The 24,157-nt window shown below is 43.7% G+C and overlaps 1 protein-coding gene across 1 annotated transcript in view; it reads left to right on the top strand.

Annotated features, from left to right (window-relative positions):
* Positions 1–6,104: 6,104 nt before the first annotated feature.
* TP53I11 (tumor protein p53 inducible protein 11) overlaps positions 6,105–24,157 on the top strand; it is a 108,394-nt gene continuing 90,341 nt past the window's right edge. The window contains exon 1 of the mRNA XM_030200822.1: positions 6,105–6,223. The gene's annotated coding sequence lies outside the window, so the exon portion shown is untranslated. The remainder of the gene's footprint in view (positions 6,224–24,157) is intronic.

Genomic DNA, 24,157 nt, shown 5'->3' with positions numbered 1-24,157 from the left:
CTTAGTGGACAAGCTGGCTAAGAATATTTATAAAACCCTCTAGGTCCCCAGTTCGAACACAAGTTGATAGTAACTGAAAATTATTACCCTGTTTACTGGGAGACTGGGGGTGGGGAATCTTATACCACTGCAGTACATACAGTATCAATCCTCTGGGCTCTGTGTGTATGTGAGAGAGAGAGAGAGAGAGAGAGATATGGGGGAGGAGAAAATTTACATTGCATTTCCCAACTGATGAGAAGTGTCTTACCTTCCACTTGTTCAATCTTTCCCTACATCCCTTATTGAAATAAGCTGTAATTTTCTCCTCCCATTGTATTATAGTTTTTTTTTTTATTATTGCGTATTGTATTGTCCACCTGATTCCCTTGTTATTTTATCATGATATTGTAAACTGCTTAGACTTTTATTATATAGATGGTATATCGAATACAATGATCCTTGAACAACTGTACTATACCTGTTTAATGGCGAGGTAGAGCGTGTGGGAAGGAAGCTTGCTCTGCTGTTACCTGCGCTTTATGTGGTTTGGTGATACGGCAGAATTGTACATTAATACTGCCTGTCTACCTGTTGTTTAGTTTAATCCTTGTTACCCCACCCATGCAAAAACATATTACTTAGCGGTTTACAGTAATATTACAAATATGTTTGACAAAAAAAAAGCTACTTAGCTAATAAAAAAGAAAAGTAGTTACAAATTCAAAAGAGAAAAGAAAGAAAGAAAAAAGTCCTAAAAGCACCAGCTCTAAAAATGTTATGCTCCAACCTCTTTCCTCCATCTATGTTGTAAATCCAATGCTCCAATTATTGACTGAGGCCAAATGTCTTTTTTCTCAAGTTCTGAGGCCATTTCTAAACCATAAAAATGATATTTCCAATTACAGATCTGCTGGTAAATCATGACAATGTGGGGGCAGTGACTGCAAAGGGTGCATGATGAAGTGAATCCAAATGCAAAGACAGAAATAGAAGAACCACTGGTAGGGTCTGCTGACCAGACCTAAGCACTCACGTAGAAGCATAGATAGAAAGGATAGCTGCCCAGAGTAATAAATGTTACAATAATCCAGTCTACTAATAAGTAAGGCATGCATCAATATGGTAAGATTCTTTCAGGGCCGCCGAGAGACTAGGCTGGGCCTGGGGCAAGGCCGCCCTGCCTTTGCCCCCCCCCCCCCCCCCCCCCCCGCCGCTGCAGTCCCCAGTCTCACCTGCCTGCCTCCATGGCTCCGGGCCCCCTGCATTCAAAGCGGCAGTCGCAGATCGCCTTTCTTCTGGCCTTCCCTCCCTGTGTCCCGCCCTCGTCTGATGTAACTTCCGGTTTCCGCGAGGGCAGGACACAGGGGGGGAAGGTCCAAAGGGAGGCAATCTGTGACTGCAGCTTCGAATGCATGGGGCCTGGAGCCGAGGAAGCAGGCAGGTGAGACTGGGGACTGCAGCGCTGGTGGCCTGACCCTGGTGCTGTGCCCCGCTTGGAGGCCCGGGCCCGGGGAATTTTGTCCCCCCTGCCCCCCCCCCCCCCCCTCTCGGCAGCCCTGGATTCCTTTTGTCAGAAAGAAATCCATTGTAAATCAAAATCTTCCCCACTACTACCCTTGTTATGCCTGTTCTGTGGTGGGCAGCGTGAAAGAGCGAGCTGAAAACATGCACATGTTCCATCTAGCCCTTATGCATGGTTTGGTGTGGAGTATCCTTGAAGGATACTATTGAAACAGGACACTTAGGGAATCCCAATAGAGAGGTTTCAACATTGGTGAAAGAAAGCCAGGTGTGTTTAAGGAGAGAGCAGGGTAAAGGATGCATATATTATCCCTGACAACTTCTAAGCAGCTTGTAGATGCAAGGGAAAAACACAATTTGAAGTGCCTATATAGAAATGCTAGAAGCCTAAAAAATAAGATGGCAGAGTCAGATTATATAGCACTAAATTATAAGGTAGATATAATAGGCATCTCGGGGACTTGGTGGAAAGAGGACAATCAATGGGACACTGTGTTAATAGGGTACAAATTATATCACAATGATAGAGGGAATCAAGTTGGAGGGAGGGTTGTGCTATATGTTAAAGAGGGAATTGAGTCAAACAAAATAAACTTCTACATGAAACAGTTAGCAGAGTGGAATCATTATGGATAGAAATTCCATGTGTGAAGGGAAAGAGTATTCTTGTAGGGCTGTACTACCGTCTGTCAGGACAGAACAAACAGACAGACAGAAGAACTGTTTGCAGAAATTAGGAAAGCTGGCAAACTGGGCAACAGTGTAATAATGGGTGATTTCAATTACCCCAAAATTGACTGGTTAAATGTTATTTCAGAGAGTGCCAGGGAGATAAAATTCCTAGATGACTGTTTCTTGGAGCAACTGGTCCAAGAACCGACAAGAGGGGGAGCCATTTTAGATCTAGTCCTTGGTGGAGTGCAGGACATAGTGCGAGATGTAACAGTGTTGGATCCGATGGAAATGATGATCATAACATGATCAAGTTTGAGCTATTATCTGGAATGAAGCCACAAAGGAAATCTATTGTAGCAGCATTTAATTTTCAAAAGAGTGACTATGATAAAATGAGGAAAATGGTTAAAAAAAAAAAGCTAAAAGGATCAACTGCAAAGGTTAGGACATTCACATCACGCATGGATGTTGTTTAAAAATACCATCTTGGAAGCCCAGACCAGATGCATTCCTTGTATTTACAAAGGTGGAAAGAAGAGAAAACGATAGCCAATATGCTTAAAAGATGAAAAGAAAGAGGCTATTAGAGCCAAAAGAATGTCCTTCAAAGAATGGAAAAGGGACCCAAATGAAGAAAATAAGAAGGAACATAAGCACTGGTAAGTTAGATGCAAAGTATTAATAGAGAAGGCTAAAAGAGAATATGAAGATAAAGTTTATTAATGATGAAGCCAGTTCTGTAGTTCAGTGGTTCTCAATCCAGTTCTCAGGGCACACCCAGCCCGCTGGATTTTCAGAATATCCACAATAAATGTGCATGAAGGATGTTTGCAATCTCTTTCATGCATATTGATTATACCATTCCCCAAAATGAGATCCCCTTATTTCACTCTAGTTACTAATCTAAATTACTCCCCTCATTAAGTAACTACACATTATTTAATATAAATTATTTATTAATATCAAAACCTACATATAAAACCAACTACTGGATTTTACCAGGTCCTTCCACATACATTCCTTCCATGCATACTACATCATAACCCTCTCCATTCATACTATTTCCTACCCACTATCACTTTACCTGCAGGAGTCTTGTCCTGTGGAAGCAGCCTGAATTATGTGATAAGTTAAACCCCTGAAGACACGGAAAAGTGAAACGCATCGATTGCGTTGGGTTTGACGACTGTGTTTTAGTTCAAAAGAAGAAAACACAGCAATGGAAGTTAAGTTTGTGATCTGATTATGACAATGGAAGAACATCACTGAGGTACCGAAGGAGAATTTGAAAAGTGATTTGAGGAGTCAGCACAGTGTTGACAAAAGGAAAACAGTTATAACATTCTTAAAAAAAAAAAAAGGTTTACGTGATAACTTTGGTTGATATACATCATTAATGATTGCAACACGAGAAGCTCTACAGCACAGAGAGGATTTCTTATAACATTTGGACTTAATATATAGAATACCAACTTGTAATAACAATGCCACGTATTTGTGCAATGATAAGAAATGTTATATTGAAGTGTTAACTTCATAGCGCCTTAAGGGTAGTGATAGTAGGTAGCAAATAGTATGAATGGAGAGGGTTATGAGTTAGTATGCATGGATGGAATGTATGTTGAAGGCATAGAGGATTAGAAGGACCTGGTAAAATCCAGTAGTTGGTTTTATATGTAGGTTTTGATACTAATAAAGAATTTATAGTTAATAATGTGTAGTTACTTAATGAGGGATGCATATTGATTAGGGATATCCTGAAAACCTGGCTGGCTGGGTGTGAGTTGAAAAGTACTGTGGGATAGTGTGGGCTATAAATATTTTAACTAAATATATATATAAAGAAGCACTGATATATTTCACTCTGTTGCCTATGCAAAAGGATTATGAAGTAATTGATAACTGTGTTGGAACCTTCATCTCATAAGTTCAAGCTTGATGATGCTGCAAGTTAGCCCTCTCCATGGAAGATGTGCCAGTTATTAGTCACACTGGCACAATCAGACATGAGCTTTGTGAGGAGCTGTATAAATGAATTTCTTATGTACCTACCAAACATCATAAACTGTGCCAAGAGATGTTAATGCCTCTGCTGATTATAGCACAACATGTGGACAAGAGACTTAGCTTCCATGGTGTAGAGCTACTGAAAATGTCAGTGGCACACTCTTCTGGAAATCTTCCCTCAGCATGAGCTGATCATCATCATCATTTTTCAACAAGCCATTGAGGATAAGAACACTTGGATACATCCACCCAGGCTCCAAACACTGACATATTAACAAATACCAGGATTTTATGGAGACCTTTTTCTGACAGTCTGCATAGCTGCAAAGTGTGTGGGTCCGTGGTACTTAGTTTTTAAAAGGGAAGTGACGTAGATGGCTTCCATTTATCTTTGCCTACTGGTATAAAGCACCCACACACCTTTCCACTTTTTTCTGCAGATTTGTTTTCCACTGGACAATAACATTGTAAATGATGGCAGATAAAGACCTGTATGGGCCATCCAGTGTGCCCAACAAGATAAACTCATTTTTACAAGGTATGTGATACTTTATATGTATACCCGAGTTTGATTTGTCCTTGCTATTCTTAGGGCACAGACCATAGACGTCTGCCCAGCACTGTTCTTGTACTAAAAGTTCTGAAGCTAATGTTGAAGCCTTTAAAATTTACACTCCAGCTCATCCATATCTATTCAGTCACGATCAGGGCATAGACCACAGAAGTCTGCCCAGCACCGGTTTTGCTTCCCAATTACCAGCGTCATCACTTAATCTCCGCTAAGATTCCGTGGATCTATTCCAAATACGAAATCTATGGCTGGCTCAGTGGCTCTGCGGCAATACCATGTGGAATGTGCCTGGGTCAGATCCCAAATAGGTTTTCTACTCCCTGGATGAACTGGGGTTGAGGATGCTAAGGAGCTCATTGCTCAAGAGTGACATCTAGTGGCTATATTCTGCGCCTATGTTTACAGGGTTCAGGTAGGAGCCCTGGCCCATTGCTGTAATAACCAGGTTAGGTACAGTATGAAATGTGTTTGAGAAGGCTTGTAACTACATAAAAAGCCTCAGTGCTCCTGGGACAGCGTGTCAATGAGGAACCTTTTCTGTGGATAAATGAGGGACTTCATGTCCAACACTGCTAAGGTGGCACCATTTAAGCTACACAAAAGAGTAATAATTCAGAATAAGAAAGCCATGTAGCATTTCCTTCCTGTGGTTTGGGAGATTAAGAGGCTCATTTTCAAAACATTTAGACTTACAAAGTTCCATAGGTTACTATAGAACTTTGTAAGTCTAAGTGTTTTGAAAATATGCCTCTAAGTGTTACGACTGTGAGTTTCGGAGCACACAGTAATGACATATCAATAGGTGAACATATGGCACCGCATATTCTCTCTGCAGCACTGGCTTTGTGCAGCTTGGCACATACAGCTTCCTCTTTCCTGTTATCGCAAGAGAACCACACAAGCGCTCACCACAGAGATTGTCTATTTAGTACTGTATAAAAGTGTCCTCTTTTACCCAAAAATGGCAAAAAAAAAAAAAAACCCATCAATATGACGTCATGAGAATTCAGTGTAATCCCTCACCGTCTCGTGCGGGTGAGGAGGAACAGGAGGAAAGGGATGAGAGTTCAGTCGTGTTCCCCTCCCATTAAAATATCATATGTAATGATCAGCGCTAAAAAATGATTTGGCATCGGGGTTATAAGGATCTCCCCGTAGCACATCAATGCTGTGCAGGGTGATGCGGGTTCTTCTTTCAATCTTAAGGAAGAACGTAGAAGCGCGGGGTATAGACGCTCTCTTACGGTAGCCGTCGCGGGTCCTGCGGTGCGCGAAAGCGATGTTACGACTGCTGCGGTGTCTTTGCCTTGCAGTACGGTAACCAGCCTGCACTCCCGGCTCCGATCGCTGCAGTCTCGCCGGGCTGGCGGGCTCCGAGCTGGGGCGGGATGTGAACTCTGCAGCCGCAAGCAGCGCTTTCCCTGCCAAGCGACAACTGGAGGAGTTGGGGCGTCCTGCAACGGAATTGTAAGTGCAGCCACCTCCTGGGCGCGGGGGCGTCTGGGTAAAGTGCTCCCGGGGGGGGGGGGGGTTCTAGAGGGGGGAGGGGTGCCCAGCGTATCCCATGCGAAAAGAGGGCTCCGACCCCTGACAGGGGCTCAATGAAGTTCCTTTGCTTTAGGGGAGTACAACATGTTCCATGTTTAGACGTTTATAGTCTTTGGGGAGTTAGGGGCGCACTGTGAGTTTTGGGGGTGCACAGAATATTCGATGTTAGGGTTTCGTGTATCTTTGAGGTACCCAGTGTGATGTTGGGATGGACACGGGGTATTCTGATAACCTGCAGAGTGTTTGATGTTTCAGGGTAATGCGCTTTGGGGTGCACAGTATATTGGACTGCAGTATTTTGGGGGTGTACGGAGTCCTTGATGTTACAGTATAATCTATTTTGGGGGATACACAGTGTGTTTGCATTTAGGATGCAGAGTGTGGTGGGGTATTTTGATGCTGTAATGTGTTTTGGACTGTACAATCTGCTGTTAAATGCAGAGTGTTTTGGGGGTGTTGAGCGCACTTAATGCTATATGGAATATGTTTTTGGGGTGCACGGTGTGTTTGATGTTAGGTGCAGAGTGTTTTCAGAGTGTACAACGTGTACAACGTGCCTGGTGGTGTGTGTAATACTTTTTTTGGGGTGCTCGATGTGTTTGCTCTTAGGATGGAGATGTTTGGGGTGTACAAAGTGGTTGAGGTTACAATGTAATGTGGTTGTTTGGTGTGAGGGGGGGTGCACAGTGCGTTTGCACTTAGGTGTAGAGTGTTTTGGGGTGTACAGAGTGCTTGAAGTTACAATATAATATTTTTAGGTGTAGAGTATTTTGGGGTGTACAAAGTGCTTGATGTTACAATATAATATTTTGGGGGTGCACAATGTATTTGTTAGGACATAGAGTGCTTGGGGATGTACAGAGTTCTTGATGTTACAATGTAATGTGTTTTTGGGGGTGCACAGTGCGTTTGCACTTAGGTGTAGAGTATTTTGGGGTGTACAGAGTGCTTGATGTTACAATGTAATGTGTTTTTGGGGGGTGCACAGTGCGTTTGCACTTAGGTGTAGAGTATTTTGGGGTGTACAGTGTGCTTGATGTTACAATATAATATTTTTGGGGGGGTACACAGTGTATTTCTTAGGACATAGAGTGCTTGGGGGTGTACAGAGTGCTTGATGTTACAGTGCCATGTGTTTTGGGGCGCCTAGGATGCAGCCCGTGTTTGATCTGACAGTGTAGTGTGTTTCTGGGTGCACATCGTGTGTGATGTTAGTGTGTTTTGGGGTGTTTATCCTTAGTTTCCACATCCCGAGGCAGAGAGTAAGAGGAGGCAGGACCGGTTGAGCGCAGCTCGCCTCAGGTCAAGTCGGTTCCCAGCAGTTGGCACGGGGTAGAGGAGGTGCCTCCCTCCAGTCCCATCGCACTTCGGCAGAGTGTCTCTCAGAGACGGCTCTGACTCAGGTTTTGCTGCCTTCTCTACAGATTGTGTAGCTTGTTTTGGATTCAGTGTAGGAGCTGGGTGACTGTGTTTTTGTGTGGTGCAGAATTCTGGTAGCCGTCCATATGAATCCGGAGAAGAACTGGACTTTACAGATCATAGAGCTGCCGTTTATTGAACATAATTCTAAGCAGACTCGAGGGGAGAGACCTTTCCAGACCACTCTGACCCTTCTCGTAGACTAATTTATCTAGCGGATGCTAATGAAAGAAAGAGCGATAAATAAGCACTGCGCTTTAACCAAAAGCTAAAGTGTTTTTGTAATTGTGAGGACTTTCTCCCTGCTTTCGTTTTAATATTAAATCATGCAACGGCATGTATGTGAATTCTTTAAAAGGGGGTGTATGTCTTATGAGAGACTTAGGTAATGCATTCTGGAGTCGAAACGGTGCTTAAAATTTGCAGCCTCCGAAAACCGCGAGCAAACTGCTAAACCCCAGTCATTTAGCGGGATATGAAGTCTTTCCAAGGGATCTGCCCCGATGTTTGCTTCTCTGTTATTCCTTGGAGATTCGGAACATTTGAAAAGAGGTGTTTTCTATAGGTGGATGTTAATGCATATCGGGTTTGGGTGGCTCACAAGGTTCATCTTTAGATAGCTCTGCATTAGGGATGTATTAGATAAGAGACCAGAACTGATTTCTGTGCACTGACTGCTGCAGAAATGTTTACAAACTGCTGACAGATGACTTAATGTGAGCAAGTGCAAAATGATGCATGTGGGAAAGAGGAACACAAACTATAGCTGGGTTCTATAGGTGTCCACCGACCAGCAAAAGGATCTAGGTGTCATCGTTGATGATACTTTGGAACTCTCTGCTGTGTGCGCAACTGCAACTAAGAAAGCAAAAAAATGTTAGGAAATATTAGGAAAGGAACAGAAAGCAAAAATGAGAATGTATTATAATGCTTTTCAATTGCTCCATGATGCGACCACACCTCAGATGCTGTGTGCAGTTCTGGTCACAGCATCTCAAAAAAGATATAGTGGAATTACAAAAGATATGGAGAAGAGCAATGAAAATGAGGAAAGGTGAAAGAGGCTAGGGCTCTCCAGCCTGGAGAAGAGTCGGTGGAGGGGAGATATGATAGAGGTCTATAAAACACAGAGTGAAGTGAAACAGGTAGAGGTGAATCGCTTGTTTACTGTTTCCAAAAATACCAGAACTAGAGAGCACGCAATGAAGCTATGAAGTAGTACATTTAAAACAAATCAGAGAAAATATTTCTTCACTCAACGTCTAATTAAACTCTGGACTTCGTTGCCAGAGAATGTAGTAAAAGCAGTTATCTTAGCCGGGTTTAAAAAGAGTCTGGATAACTTGCTAAAAGAAAAGTCCATAAGCCATTATTAAGATAGACTTGGAGAAAATTTACTGCTTATTTCTAGGATAAGCAGCATAAAATGTACTGTTTTGGGATCTTGCCAGGTACTTGTAACCTGGATTGGCGACTGTTGTAAACAGGATACTGGGCTTGTTGAACCTTTGGTCTATTCCAGTATGGTAACACTTATGTTCTTATTAACTATCAGGTTTACGGCTCTGCCCAAAGTATTATTCCCTGGTGTAGAGCCAAAGACTCCATTTATCTCTGTTTTACCTTCACCTGATCTTTTCTCAAAGAACCTCTCTGCTTATGCCAAGCTTTCTTGATTCTGTTGCTGTATTTTGCATTCAACGTTGGGAGGCTTTTCTGTGTATTCTTTGCTCTTTCTACATAGAAATATTTTCTAAATCTATTTGTGAGACTACTCAGCTTATACATAGGCGTAGTTTGACAGTAGTAAAGAAGTAAACACTGCAGGCTCGCCTCCAATTTCTCCCTTTCCTCACAGTGTCCCGCCTTCCGCATGATGCATTTCCTGTTTCCTCCGCGAAGGCGGGACAACTGCGTGAGGGAAGGGAGTAGCTGGAGGCGAGCCTGCACTGTTTACTTCTTTACTGTCGTCACTGCCCTCTGCAAATAAAAAGGTGAAACGCACCGGGAGGGAGAGAAGGAATGGGAGCTGAGGGCGAGACAAAGGGAGAGCTGCCTGCCGTGACAGCCCCTGCGCTCGCCTCCCCCCAACTACGCATATGGCTTTATACCTGATATAGTGACCTCATCTAAAATTTCCTTTTCACTGAAAAAGATCTAAGTTTTGAGCCTCAGTACTATCTTTGAGCTAAATATGTTTATCATGCCCCCTTATCTCTCCTCCCCTCTGTGTGAGAGAACACATGTTTAGGGGCCCTTCCCTAAAGGTTTTCTCCTCTTCGAAGTCTATGGCTTATATCGGCACCATTTTATTTATTATTATTGCATTTAATTCACATATATTCGGCAGTAGCTCAAGGTGTGTTCCATTCAAGCACAGTAGGTATTCTCTAATTTTTGTATCTGAGGCAATGTAGGGTTCAATGATGTGCCTCAGATCACAAGGCGCAGCAGCAGCGGGATTTTGAACTGGGATTTCCCTGGTTTGCCAGCCTGGGCTCTAAGGACTAGGCTGCTCCTCCACTCCAGCCTGTCTTTGAATATTTGCGGAGGAGACTCCTGACACTCCTAAACATTGCTGTACAATTTGTAACAGTCATTTTCTAGTGTAACAGTAAGGATTGCATTTATTCCACTCATCCAGGAATGGCAGGCTTCTTATTCCTCTGGGAGATGTTTAAGAAAGTCTTCATGTAGTATTGTCTTTGTCATGTCAGTTTCCCTGATATGAATGTAGATTCTCAGTGCAAGCACTCAAAATAAAACAAACACGGGGTTTATCTGATATAGAATCAGCAGCATCAATGTATTATCCTTATATTTGCTAGGTGAGGTGAGCCTACCAAGTCCCTTGCTGTTGCTTTCTTTTTGTTTTTCTTCCATTGTACTCATGTCTCCTCAGCTGATTTAGGAAAAGTTCCAGTGTAACCCCTAGGATGATTACAGGGGCAGAAACCTTAATTCTGAATCTGCTCTCATATCATTGCTTTAGAAGCCACAAGGACATAAGAACATTGCTATACTGGGACAGACTGAAGGTCCATCATGCACAATATCCTGTTTACAACCATGGTCCAATTCAGGTCACAAGTACCTGGCAAGATCCCAAAGGAAGGCAATTATTCCATGGAACAGATTTTGGCAACTTTAAAAATCTGGGGATTTAACAAAGATGTGCTGTGTGCCTTCAGGTTGATGATTCAAGCTAAGCTAATTCTCTGTTTCTCTTATCTGGAGTTAAATGACCCCCACAGGTATTTGAATACAAGCAGAATTCTTTAATAACTAATGAACCTGGCCGAGAACGGAACTCAGAAATTCACTAGGGAGAGGAACCATTCCCAATAAACAATTTAAATCCAGACAATGCACAGAGCATGTCATTTTGGGATTATAATATGCTTTTCCATCATCTTCCTGGGAGATCTTTTTAGACCTGCTGTGACATTCAAGCAGGGTTTCATGGAGAGCATATAGACAAAGGCTTGTTCAGTCTCTGTCTCATTTATCCCAAAGTAGTTCCAGCCGTAATGCAGTGGCTAATATTGTAATATTGCCTGATGGATCATTAATTTCATATTGGGCCGAGATACTCATCCAGCACTAAATTACTCATGTTGGCACACTGCTGATGCTGCCATTTATAGTGTCTCATTGATATATGAGCTCAAAAATATCTTCCAAAGAAGGGTCTTAGAATTGCATGCATGTTATCTTAGGATAGCTCATATGCTAATCATGTAAAAGTCTCCTGAGCTTGCAAAGTGATGCACCCTATGAGCTGTGAGTTTTGTGTGTTTTATATATATGCTGTTTGGTGTAGTTCCGTGCATATTTTTTGTTGTGTATCAGCATCTACATTGATTACAGTACAATGAGTACTTATGGACAATAACAATGCCATTAGTACCAGAATCTGCTTTACACATACTGGTCAATATTCAAAAGCACATATCCAGATAATGGTACCTGCTCCCTTGATTAGTGTTATTGATTAGGATATTAAGAGGCACTATCCCTGGATTCTAAATAGGTCACCCAAAGTGTGATACGCAGGGCAATCAATTCTTGACGTTAATTGGCACTAATTTGTAATTCCTGCGCATATCTGCCCAATGCAGCACGCCCAGCTGCCTCACCACAACCCAAAAGGGAGTGTGGCCATGGGAGGGGCATGGACGGATCAAGGGTGCTCTGAAACTTTAGGTGTAGTGTTATAGAATACCAGGGTTGTGCACCCACCTTGCATGCCAGGATTTATACCAGGTTTTCAGCCGGTGTAAGTCCTTGTGGGAATCCGCACTAAGCTCTGTTCCATAAAGCCGCTCAGGTTGGCACAGATTTTTCCCGCACCTAATTTTGAGTGCCATGTACTGAATCTGGCCTTATTTGTGTAATGCCTGTGAATATTATTACAAATTACCTCTGCATATCAGGGCACGTCTGTAAACGAAGCAACTACAATTATATGCAAGTTATGCATATAAAGTTTAGAACAATGGCATATATAGCAGATACATGATTAATGCAAAAATTCTGCCTAAGCTTATCTGCAAAAATCTACTTATTTACATAGCATGATTTGCAAGGGGGTGTACACAGGGGAGGAGCATGGGCCTGCTTTCAAGGGCGCCACTGCGGTGCCATACCGCGCCACCCTTGGTGCTTTAAAATCTTTAATTTACCCTCCGTTCAGCAGCCGCATCATTTGAAAAGCCCTGCCCCGTCTCTAGCCTTCCCTCCCTTCATGAGTTCGTTACAAAGTCCCACCCTTGAGGAAATGACATCAGAAGCGGGACTGCGAAAATGAACTCACGAAGGAGGGAAGGCTAGAGACGGGGCAGGGCTTTCAAATGACGCCGCTGCTGGAATGGAGGTAAATTAAAGATTTAAAGCACCAAGAGCGCGCGGTATGGTGCCGCAGTGGCGCCTTTGAAAGCAGGCGCCCCCTGCAGTGCTTACCCCGCTTACCAAGGTTTGACCGGCCCTGATACCACCTTTCTACAACCAGTCAAAGCATAGGCGCCCGGTATAAGAGGCTTGGACAGGCTTAAGCCTCCCTGCTGTGCTCTGAGGGGTTTAAATTGTTGATTTACCTCCATCCCTCACAGCAGGAGCTGCAGTGAAAGCCCTCTAGCCTTGTCCAGTTTGTAGAAATTGGTTTATGGTTTGTTTACCTTACTGCTGGGAGGGCGGGGGGGGGGGGAGGGGGGTTGGCTGGAGGTGTTCCCTGGGTTGCCAGGGAGATATTTAACGAGGATGACTTCCTGACCTGCACTGAGGACAGATAGCAGCAGAATCATACTGGGGCCAGCATGATCAGAAAAACTCACCAGACAACAAAGGTAGAAAAGATCATTTTTATTTTCATTAGAGTGTTTGGAATATGTCCCTTTGAGAATCAGGTGCTTCAACATTAAAGTTTATATTTATTTACTTATTTATGGCATTTATCCCACATTAAACATGAATTAGGGTGTTTTGTGGCTCTACATGAGAATTGTGATGCTATGATCCCTTGTTTCATATTGTTGACGGTCTGCATTTTCCGTAGGGTGGTATATTGGGGTATTAGGTTCTGCCCAGTTAATATTTATGGTACAGTTCTGAGTGTGTTTTTTGCACAAAGTTGTGCGTAGTGTTTTGCAGTGAGCAATTGTGCCCCTTAGAATATGCTTTAGCAACCACTTTATCTTTGACATATATACATATCTAATATCTAAATTTAATAAAAGGTATTAATTGTGATTATTTTATTTTATTTATTTATTTTTTCTGTGTGATATCAACAATTATGTATATAAGCTCCGCCCCTGGCTCCACCCCTAACCCCGCCCCCTTTAGCCTCCCAAACAGTTGGGGCCACCGACCGCCTATGAGTCAAAGCCATTTCCAAGTGCAGATAAGGTAAAGGAAATAAACAAAGAAACAACATCTTACCGATAGAAAAGAGGAAAGGATATGGAAGGGAAGGAGAACCAAGGGAAGGGAGAGGGACGTGACGAGGGATAGAAGAGAGAGGCTGCTGCCAAAAGTGCTGTCCCAGTCATTCAAAGGTGACCATTAAAAATGAGAGAAAATAAAATATGTTTTGAGCTCCGATTTAAACTTCACAAAGAGGGTTCAGAGTGAAAGGGCAGTAGGAAGAGTGTTCCTGAGGGACAGAGCAATATAAAGATGCCCAGTTACCAGCACTATTCCTATTACATTGCCAGCCTTCTCTCTGCTTTTTAATGCATCGTGGTGAAAATAACATACCGTCAAAACATCCTTGTTTGCCTCCTTAATCTTAATTAATGAATGTTCTTTTTTAGCCCATAGAGCCATATGGTTCCCAGTGAAGTCTGCAAAATTGATAGACAACTCTGAAATTTGTATTGGTCTTGTCAGTCAGATATTGATATTCTCTCCCAAGTTATCATTTTTATTATGCCAATCCCCATCATCCTGATGAGCACTGTGGAGGAGAGTTGTAAATATCTTGTGTCTTCAATTATAATGTGGAAGTCCTTAGCAATCACTACTCATCTCCGGGCTGCTGACTCCTCCTTGCTAGACTTTGTCTTCACAGTTGCTGTCAAAATAGTTATAAGTAATTGGAGGAACTCATGTGGTCCATTGACTATCATATGTGGTGGGATGCGGTTTGTTTATAGGGAAAATATGAACACATCGTGATTGGAAATTAGCATTATTACGACACCTATGTAGCTGGCATTGTATAATGGTGTGTAGTTCTGGTGTGGCTTTGTTTGTCTTATTTTGTATTTTTGTTGATTGTATTCTGTTGAACTGTCAATAAAAATATTTGAATTTATAAAACAAGGGGCGTACGTCAGTCATTTCCCAACCCAGTCCTCAGGGAACAGCTCTTCCCGTCAGGTTTTCAGGATATCCACAATGAATATGCATGAGTTCGATTTGCATGTAGTTGAGGTAGTGCATGGAAAATCTATCTCATGCATATTCATTGTGGATATCCTGAAAATCCAGTGAGACTAGGGGGCTCATTTTCAAAGCACTTAGACTTACAAAAGTTCCATAGTAAGTTTAAGTGCTTTGAAAATACGCCTCCATGTGTCCCCTGAGAATTAGGTTGGAAATGGCTGACAAAAGAGGTAATTAGATGTGTGGTCTGTGAGCATATGGGACAGAATAGGGACTGGGGCAGTGCACTGTCAGTATATGTAATGTTATAAATAAAGCAAGGCGCTGTGGGATCCCTCCCCATGATCACTTCTCCGGGAGCCTCCAGCACTAGGCTGAGGTCAGTGTACCCTAATTTTGGAAGGCTCTAACTACTTAAATTAAAAAAGAGAGAGAGAGAGAGAGAGAGAGAGAGAGAGAGAAATAAAAACTTCCATGAAAGATGAGGATGACAGCATTGGCCATCTCAAGGCACCAGTTAAAAATAGCATCTGATTGGATTAGTGTTAATTTGACTTGCTGAGTAGTGAGGACAAACTGGAACCTTTATAGTAAATTTTCTTTCACAAAAATAGTGTTTGTCAATGAACATTTGAATGTAACTTGCTTTTGAATATTAGCAGTTTGAATGGTAGTAAGCAGACTAGGAAGGATAATTTATGGATAGCACCATTGATTTGTTTGATATGTGTGTACTGTGTATGATGTTTCTTTATTGTGTGTGTATTTGATGGGAACTGCTTAGGCTTTAAGTGGGGTTATACATTTTTTAAATAAATAAAGAAAATTCTTCCTCGGTACACTGGAGAAAAATAGGCATATGGCATGAAGAATGCATAGTGTTGCATATGTTATAGAACTTCATGCCTCAAATATATGAAGTAAGTGTGAATTTTGCTCTGTCCTCCATTCTACTAATTAGATGGTGAAATGGCTACAATTTTTTTTAAACGTTCTACTTTCATAAGAGTGCCAAAGTTAGTTGGGCTGATGGAAAGCATTTTATGGCACTGACAACCTTCAGATTCCAGACTTTGAGGTAATTACTCATATATTTAATTTATTTATTGGGATTTATTAACCACCTTATGAAGAGATTCACCCAAGGTGGTGTACAGCAGGTATATTTAACATAAAACTTACACTCTTGTTAACAGCATAACAATAGTAAAATAACCAATATAAACATAAATACAATAAATGAATACAAGAGATCAGGTAATTCTGCATTTTTGGTCAATACAAATAATTGAATCCTATGAATAAGAAGTGGTTTTGGAGAACCTGTCCCCCCAAATTCTGTATTGTGTGACCTAAGTTGTGCATGCAAATCGTCGTCATCCTATATATAATTCTCACCTCCACATTCTGACCTTGTCTGGTACCGTGGCTCATTCCGAGTTGGTCTGCTAGGCTCCGTAGATCAGGCTGACATCACCGTAGTCATTATTTATTTATTTTATTTATTTGTAGCATTTGTATCCCACATTTTCCCACCACTTTGCAGGCTCAATGTGGCTTACATTTGCCATAGTGGCGATTGCCATTTCCGGTTAACATAATTACAAATAATGTTGCATTCAAGTGCATATATACATGGTAAAAGAATATAAGTTCCTGAATAATAGGTTGGATTATAACATTTATAAAGAAATCATTATGATGTCAACTTCAGACCCGGGGGAAAATTTAAAAAAACATGCCTCACAGCTGATCCATGTCCAGAGGAGGGTCGCTGGACATGGGTGGCTGGAGGGGGGCAGGGGAGAGAGGAGGGTCCGCTGGACATGGGTGGCTGGAGGGGGGGCAGGGGAGAGAGGAGGGCCACTGGACATGGGTGGCTAGAGGGGGCAGGGGAGAGAGGAGGGTCACTGGACATGGGTGGCTGGAAGGGGGCAGGGGAGAGAGGAGGGACACTGGACATGGGTGGCTGCAGGGGGGCAGGGGGTCGCTGGACATAGGTGGCTGGAGGGGGGGCAGGGGAGAAAGGAGGGTCACTGGACATGGGTGGCTGGAGGGGGCAGGGGAGAGAGGAGGGTCGCTGGACATGGGTGGCTGGAAGGGGGCAGGGGAGAGAGGAGGGTCACGACATGGGTGGCTGCGGGGGGGCAGGGGGTCGCTGGACATAGGTGGCTGGAGAGGGGGCAGGGGAGAGAGGAGAGTCACTGGACATGGGTGGCAGGATGGGGGCAGGGAGAGAGGAGGTTCACTGGACATGGGTGGCTGCAGGGGGAGAGGAGGGTCGCTGGACATGGGTGGCTGCAGGGGAGCCGAGGAAAACCTTGCTAGCGCCCATTTCATTTGTGTCAGAAATGGGCCTTTTTTACTAGTATTGCACATGCAATTTAATTGGCTTTAACAAGCCAAGATGCACACATTCAAAGAGGGGCGTGGGTTAGGGGTAGGGAAATGGACAATTTGTGGGCACTCCCAAAGTTACTCGTGTTGTTATAGAATATGGCCCAGTCCGCGTAAATCTACATTCAGGAATTTATGCCACATTTTTGTTGGCACAATTGGATATAGTAGTTTTTAGCATTGGGATATCAATCTAGGTGTATTCTATGTACCATGCCTAAATCTATTACAATACACTTAGACAAAAATGTTTTCCGTGCAAAATTTCCAGGCACCATATATAGAATCTCCCCTTATGTGCACAAATTTATAGGCGTATTCTATAAAATGATGAACATAAATTCCTAAGATGCAGATCTGAAAGGGGCATGGCCACGGGAAGGGCATGGGCATGGTATCGGCAGGTCATGGATGTTCCTAGAATTTACATGCAGTGTTATACAATATGCCTATTCAGGTCGTAATTTAGGCATCACCATTTACACCCATGTTTTACTTGTGTAAATGGCCATGAGCTAAATATAATGGCTGGAAATGGACCCTGGGAGTATTTTATAAACTAGTCCTAAAAATTAGGCGTATTCTATACAACATGCCTAAATTTAGTCATAGTTTTATACAAAACGCCTAGGTTTATTCTTCGGCGCCAATTTTTGAAGCATCATAATAGAATCTAGCCCTGTATGTGTTAGGAAAACTGAATAAACCCCCCTTGGCGTGAGTTTATAGGCCCACTTAGATCAAGATAATTTTCACTGATGTAGTTACGAAGTCCATATTACAGTGTGGGAGAACACAATGGAGTAGTTTTGTGTTTTTTAAAAAATGTTCCTGGTGGAGAAACACTATCATACGTAGAAGAAAGTGATAATGTATGGTAAACTGGTCTTAAGGAAGTCAAACATCTGTTTGCAGAGAATTACTTATTTTAAACCCATTCATGCATGCATTGCCTTCAATCTCTTATAAGCAACACTATATACCTAAGAGGGCCAGTCAAAAACAATACATCTCAGCAGTGCATTTTTTGTAGGAAAAAAGTGCCGGTAACTCATACAGTGCCAACCTTAAGGACAGGGTCACTATCTATGTCTCCACCCTACAAATAGCCACACCCCCACAGTAGCCACACTCATTTACTAGCCATGGATCATGGTTCAACGCAGAAACGCAGAAAAAACACAATGTCTCATCCTCTCATCACAATATAACACAAACAAACCCACCACTATAAACACCCCGGACTATACCCTTACTGTTTCAGATAGCCTGAAAATTCTCGGAGTTACAATTGATCGAAATCTCACACTAGAAAGCCATGCAAAAAATACAACAAAGAAAATGTTCCATTCAATGTGGAAACTCAAAAGAGTAAAACCTTTCTTTCCAAGGGAAATATTCCGCAGCCTGGTACAATCAATGGTGCTAAGCCACCTAGATTTACTGCAATGCAATCTATGCCGGATGCAAGAACAAATCATCAAGAAACTCCAAACTGCCCAAAACACAGCATCCAGACTTATATTTGGAAAAACGAAATATGAAAGCGCCAAACCCCTAAGAGAAAAACTACATTGGCTCCCACTCAAAGAACGTATTGCGTTCAAAATTTGCACCCTGGCTCATAAAATTATTCATGGCGAGGCCCCGGTCTACATGTTAGACCTCATAGACCTACCAATCAGGAACACAAAAAGGTCAGCACGCACATTCCTGAATCTCCACTACCCCAGCTGCAAAGGACTAAATATAATCAACATATACATGCAGCTTCTCCTACAGAAGCACACAACTATGGAATGCACTACCAAACGTCATAAAAATAAATTGCACAACCTAACAACTTCCGAAAATCACTAAAAACCAACCTGTTCAAAAAGGCATACCATAATGATCCATCCTAAATACCAGACAACGAAACTTATACCAGAACTGGACAAAACCGAACTCTCTATACTCGACAGCTTCATTTACTTTGTCACTAATAAACTTTAACTCAATACCACTTTATTTCTCATGCCGGAAATGAACTCTCTGTACTTGACTGCTTAATTTACTCTGATGTAATACCACTTTGTATTTCTCATTCCGAAATGGCGATCGCCACTATGCATAATGTAAGCCACATTAAGCCTGCAAATAGGTGGGAAAATGTGGGATACAAATGCAACAAATAAATAAATAAAAAGGTATCATTGAAAATAGTACCCCCTAGACCCAACAAAAGACTGACGATAACTAAAAAATATGTAGATAAAAAAAATCAGCTGAAACCCCCCAAAAACCAGACTCTGGCATGCAGGATAACACAAGAAAAACAAAAATATTTCCCCTTGTTATAAAAACAGCAGACATAAATTTCAAATATTCCATTCATTATATTACAAATTAACAACTACAAATAAAACAAAAACAAGTAGCACAGCTACCATACTACTTATCTTAAAATAAAAATAAAATTATTTTTTCTGCCTTTATTGTCTGGCCATGCGCTTTTCATTTGTGTTGGTCCCAGTTCTTTCTTACTGTCCAGGCTTCCAGCACTTCTCCCCCTTGTCCTCTCTCTCCATGCAGCATCTTTCCCTTTGACCCTTTCTCCCCGTCAGCATTTTCTCCCCATGCCCACTCTTCACCATCCTGTATTTCTCCCCCTGCCCCCTCTCACGCCATCCAGCAACTCCATCAGCAGTGACGGGAAAATCAAGAAAAAGGCACGAGGCCACAATACTCAGATGTGCGCTATGGGCTCTGCCGATCCCCTGCCCTTCTGACATCAGCTTCCTGTTCCGAGGCAGGGATCTGCAGAGACAACAGCGGTGTGTCCTAGCACTGGAACCTGCTACTCCTTATAATGCTGGTGCCCGCAGCTCTGCTGCGGCACATAGGAAAAGCAGCTGTGTGGCTGTGGGACATAGGGCAAATGAGCGGGGAAGGGGAAATAAAGTGCCAGTACTCCGTACTGGCGCGTATCACCAACAAAAAAAAGCACTGCATCTCTGCATCCACACCTAGGAAGTTTGCATTCTTCACTCAATCCATCCTGGGGTATCGTACCCTGACAACTGTACACAGCACAGTACCATATAATCTAGTAGAGGGAGACTGAAGGAACAAGGGAACATATGGCTGTTTAGGATTCTGTCCATTTATATAAACATTTAATTAGGATTTAATAATCCAATTGCGATGGACGTGATACATCACCACCTACGTACATTTCTTATAGTGACAGCTTTCTTCCAGTCAGTACGACCTAATTGGTGAATTGGCATGTTTGGAAGTTGAAGCAAACAGCATCCCAGCAAAATGTCAGTATTTCTACCGTGGAGCTGTAATAACTCAACTATCATGTAGTTTCTCCATTGCTTGACTAACCATGATGGAGGCTGCAAACCTACTGTATACCACAAGTGTTTTTCCATTTCCACCATCTCAGCCACCTGGTGCAAGATGGCAGCGTAGAATCGGCTCCCTGGTGGCTTAACCTACCCACTTCAGTAAATAACATCTATCGATTTTATGAGTTCTCAACAAGTTATGCAGTTTGTGGACTGTTGATATGTCCTGTCCTTAAAAGGAGGTAAGGCATTATATACATGACGTTTGATTAATTTTCTGTCTTCTTTCTGAGTTTTTTTCAGACAAGCATCGGTGATGCCAACATCCTTGTAATGGTGTAGGGCATTGGTGCAGGCTCCCTCCCTCGTTTATCGTTGCAGGGTAGGAGGGGGCCTCTGTGGTGGTAGAAGTGGCAGGAGTATACCATCCTTTTTGTCATCCTGTGAGTATTCTTGTACCGGTATCCTTTCTGGACTGTGGCTCTTTGTATTTGTGGATGTGACTTTTCCTGTCATAGGTCTTTCCTGAATTAACTAGTGAGGGAACGAGGGCTGTGATTCTTTTCTGTGCTGTACACAAATCTCTGCTACTTTTGAGGAAAGAGCCCTGACCGCTCTGCTCCTTTCACACTGAACTCAAAACAAGTACTTATGGCATTTCGTGGGTATGTTTTCTTCTAGTGCTCTCACTATGCACCCCATACGTTAAAGGAGGGGTAGCTTTCCATCTTGTCATTATTTGTGATGTTTGACACCACAATGTTAATGGTTACTATGCTGCCAACTTCTCCTGTGATAGCATTGTCATATGCCATTGTTTGCCTCTTCCTGTATCCTGGCACTTGTTTGATATGATTTGATGTAACCAACGGTCCTATGTGTACAATTGTAGGTGAATGTTCTTTTGAAGTAGCTGATTTTCTAATTTCTCACATACAGAATGACAATATCATATTTGGAAAGGAAGGAGAAAGGGAGAAGCCGAAGTCCCCCACGCTACCAGGAAACCGGTGTACAAGTACTATGCTGGAGCCACTTTCTCCCACAGAATCACAGGGAAAAATATTAATCAGTTCTAAGTTCTCATGTCCACTGCCTTTGCTTTTCTTAGTTTGATAGATTCTGTGGTGATATGTACGGAATGAATCCATGAATGCTCTAGAGTGTTAGTACCGTGCAGTGGTGTGCTGGTAAATTTTTAACAACAGGCTCTCTCCCCCAGTCCACCTCGGCGCCCCCCCCCCCGTCCACCTCTACGCCCCCTATCCACCTCTGCGCCCCCCCAAAATTGCAGAGGTGGCTATAGCGGGGGGGGGGGGGGGCAATGCATTACTCTCTCCAGGAAAAAAAATTAAATGATCCCAGGTTCCAATCTAATTCATGTTTAATGTGGGATAAAATGTCATAAATAAGTAAATAATATAAACTTTTAATGTTGAGCACCTGATTTTCAAAGTGAACATATTCCAAACACTATAATGAAAATAAAATGCTTTTTTTTCTACCTTTGTTGTCTGGTGACTGTTTTTCTGATCATGCTGGCCCAGTATCGATTCTGCTGCTATCTGTCCTCTTAAACTCCGTTTCCAGGGCTTTCCATTTATTTCTTTCCTTTCCTCCTTTCTTCTCATTTCTGGTCCTCAGCTTCTGCCTATTTTCTTCATCCATGTGCAGTTTTTCTCCTCTCTTCCTTTTCCCTCATCTCATCTCCTTCCTCACTCTTCTCTCCCTCCATCCATGTCCAGCATTTCTTCTCTCTCCCTTCCTCCCCTGCCCTCCATCAACCCATGTCCAGTGACCCTCCTGTCCCTGCCCTGCATGCACCCATGTCCAGCAGTGACCCTCCTCTCCCCTGCCCTCCATCCACCCATGTCCAGTGACCCTCCTGCCCCTGCCCTGCCTGCATGCACCTATACCCAGTGATCCTCCTGTCCCCTGCCCTGCATGCACCCATGTCCAGCAGTGACCCTCCTCCCCTGCCCTTCATCCACCTATGTCCCGCAGTGACCCTCCTCTCCCCTGCCCTGCCTGCATGAACCTATAGCGACCCTTCTCTCCCTCCCCTCCATTCACAAATGCCCAGTGACTCCCTTCTCTCCCCTGCCACCCCTCCCGAGTTCGGCGAATTCAACTCCATCCCTCCTCCCTCTGGATCCGGTCCCTTACGTCAGCGACTTCACAAATTCTTCGGGGTCACTGCAAGTGCTGACTCTCCCCCGCTGGCGCTGCAGGTTGCGATTCAAAATGGCGCCGAGACTTACAAGGGCGGCCTCCAAGACTTCGGCAGAAGTCTCGCGAGGCTGCCTCTGGAAGTCTCGGCGGCCATTTTTAAAATGCGAACCTGCAGCGCCAGCGTGGGAGAGTCAGCGCTTGCAGCGACCCCGAGAATTTGTGAAGTCGCACGTAAGGGCCGGATTGGGAGGGAGGAGGAAGAGAGCGGCTCACGCAATTCAGCAACCGGCTCGCAAGCCCGAGCAAAGTTAACAACCGGCTCCAGCACACCACTGGTACCGTGTTCATGTGGTGTTGATAGAGAAGTCTTTTGAGTCTGCTATGATGTTATCAGGGCGTAGCTACGGGTGGGCCTGGGGGGCCGAGACCCACCCAATCTCAGCCCAGGCCACCCAGTCTTTTGCGACCTTCCATTAGTCTTCTTACCCGCAGCAGTGAGCGGGGCGCGCGTAAAGGCAACAAGCAGCAAGGCTCGATTCCTTCGCTTCTGCCCTCTCAGCGTCCCACCCGCCCGAAAGGAAATGACATCAGAGGAAGGCGGGACGCAGAGAGAGAGGGCAGGAAGCGAAGGACGGAGTAGAGCCTGGCTGCTTGCTGCTTTTATGCTGCAACACTACAGCTCCGGGCACTGCATTTACAGACACGCAAGATTAAGTAAAAAGGAACAGAACAATCATACAAAAGAGAAGGGATAATGGAAATCTGAAGTGAAAAATTGCATCCGCTGATATCAGATACTACACGTCGTAAATAAATAAATATTGGGCACGTGGCAGCCTCTGCACAAAGGAGATGTTTAGCACAAGCAGCTGACACTTTGGAAATACCGACACAGCACCAAACTGACGGCTTCAGCTTCAATCGTTTGGTGAAACCTCCCCCAATGCATCACCTAAGGCTTCTTCACTGAGGGCTTACTTTCTGTATTTTAAATCCCTCATTGAAGGAAACAAATTGCAGTGTGGAACGCAAGCGGCACAAAGGCAGATTGTGAGATGGGATTTACTATGTGACAGGAACCCAGAGCGATTCTTTGTGCACTCAGGAGCAAAGGAGCTTGCCCATGGTACCGAAAGAGGCTTGCACGCCAAAAAAAAAAAAAAAAAAGTCACAGAGTAACTGTTCTGCACACTGCTGACCCCGCTGGGTTTCCCCCTCCCTTCCTTCTAGTTTAATAAAGGTGAAAGTCACCCTTTCTGGTTCCTGTCACAACATCTGAAACCCCCACCCCCCCCACCCCCCCCCCCCCCCCACACCCCCCACCCACCCCCCCCCCCCCCCCCCCCCCCCCCCCCCCCCCCCCCCCCCCCCCCCCCCCCCCCCCCCCCCCCCCCCCCCGCTCTTTTCTACAATCCCAACTGCAGTGAACGTGAAGAGATGGGACTCCCACCATATAGCATCCCATTGTCACCACCCATCAAAAGCCTCAGCTCAAAAGGTCTAACACCTCCCCTCCCCCTCCCCAAAACCAAAGCCTGATAACATACAGGCCCTAACAACTGAGGTGCCACCTCTCTTTCTTATCTTACCTGCCTCAGATGCCCAGAGATACATTCAAAGCACTTCCACAGCTGATATT

Source organism: Microcaecilia unicolor, chromosome 4 (assembly GCF_901765095.1).
Source record: "Microcaecilia unicolor chromosome 4, aMicUni1.1, whole genome shotgun sequence".
NCBI classification, from domain to species: domain Eukaryota; kingdom Metazoa; phylum Chordata; class Amphibia; order Gymnophiona; family Siphonopidae; genus Microcaecilia; species Microcaecilia unicolor.
The sequence above is the reverse complement of the archived record's forward strand: the minus strand, read 5'-3'. Positions and strand labels throughout refer to the sequence as shown.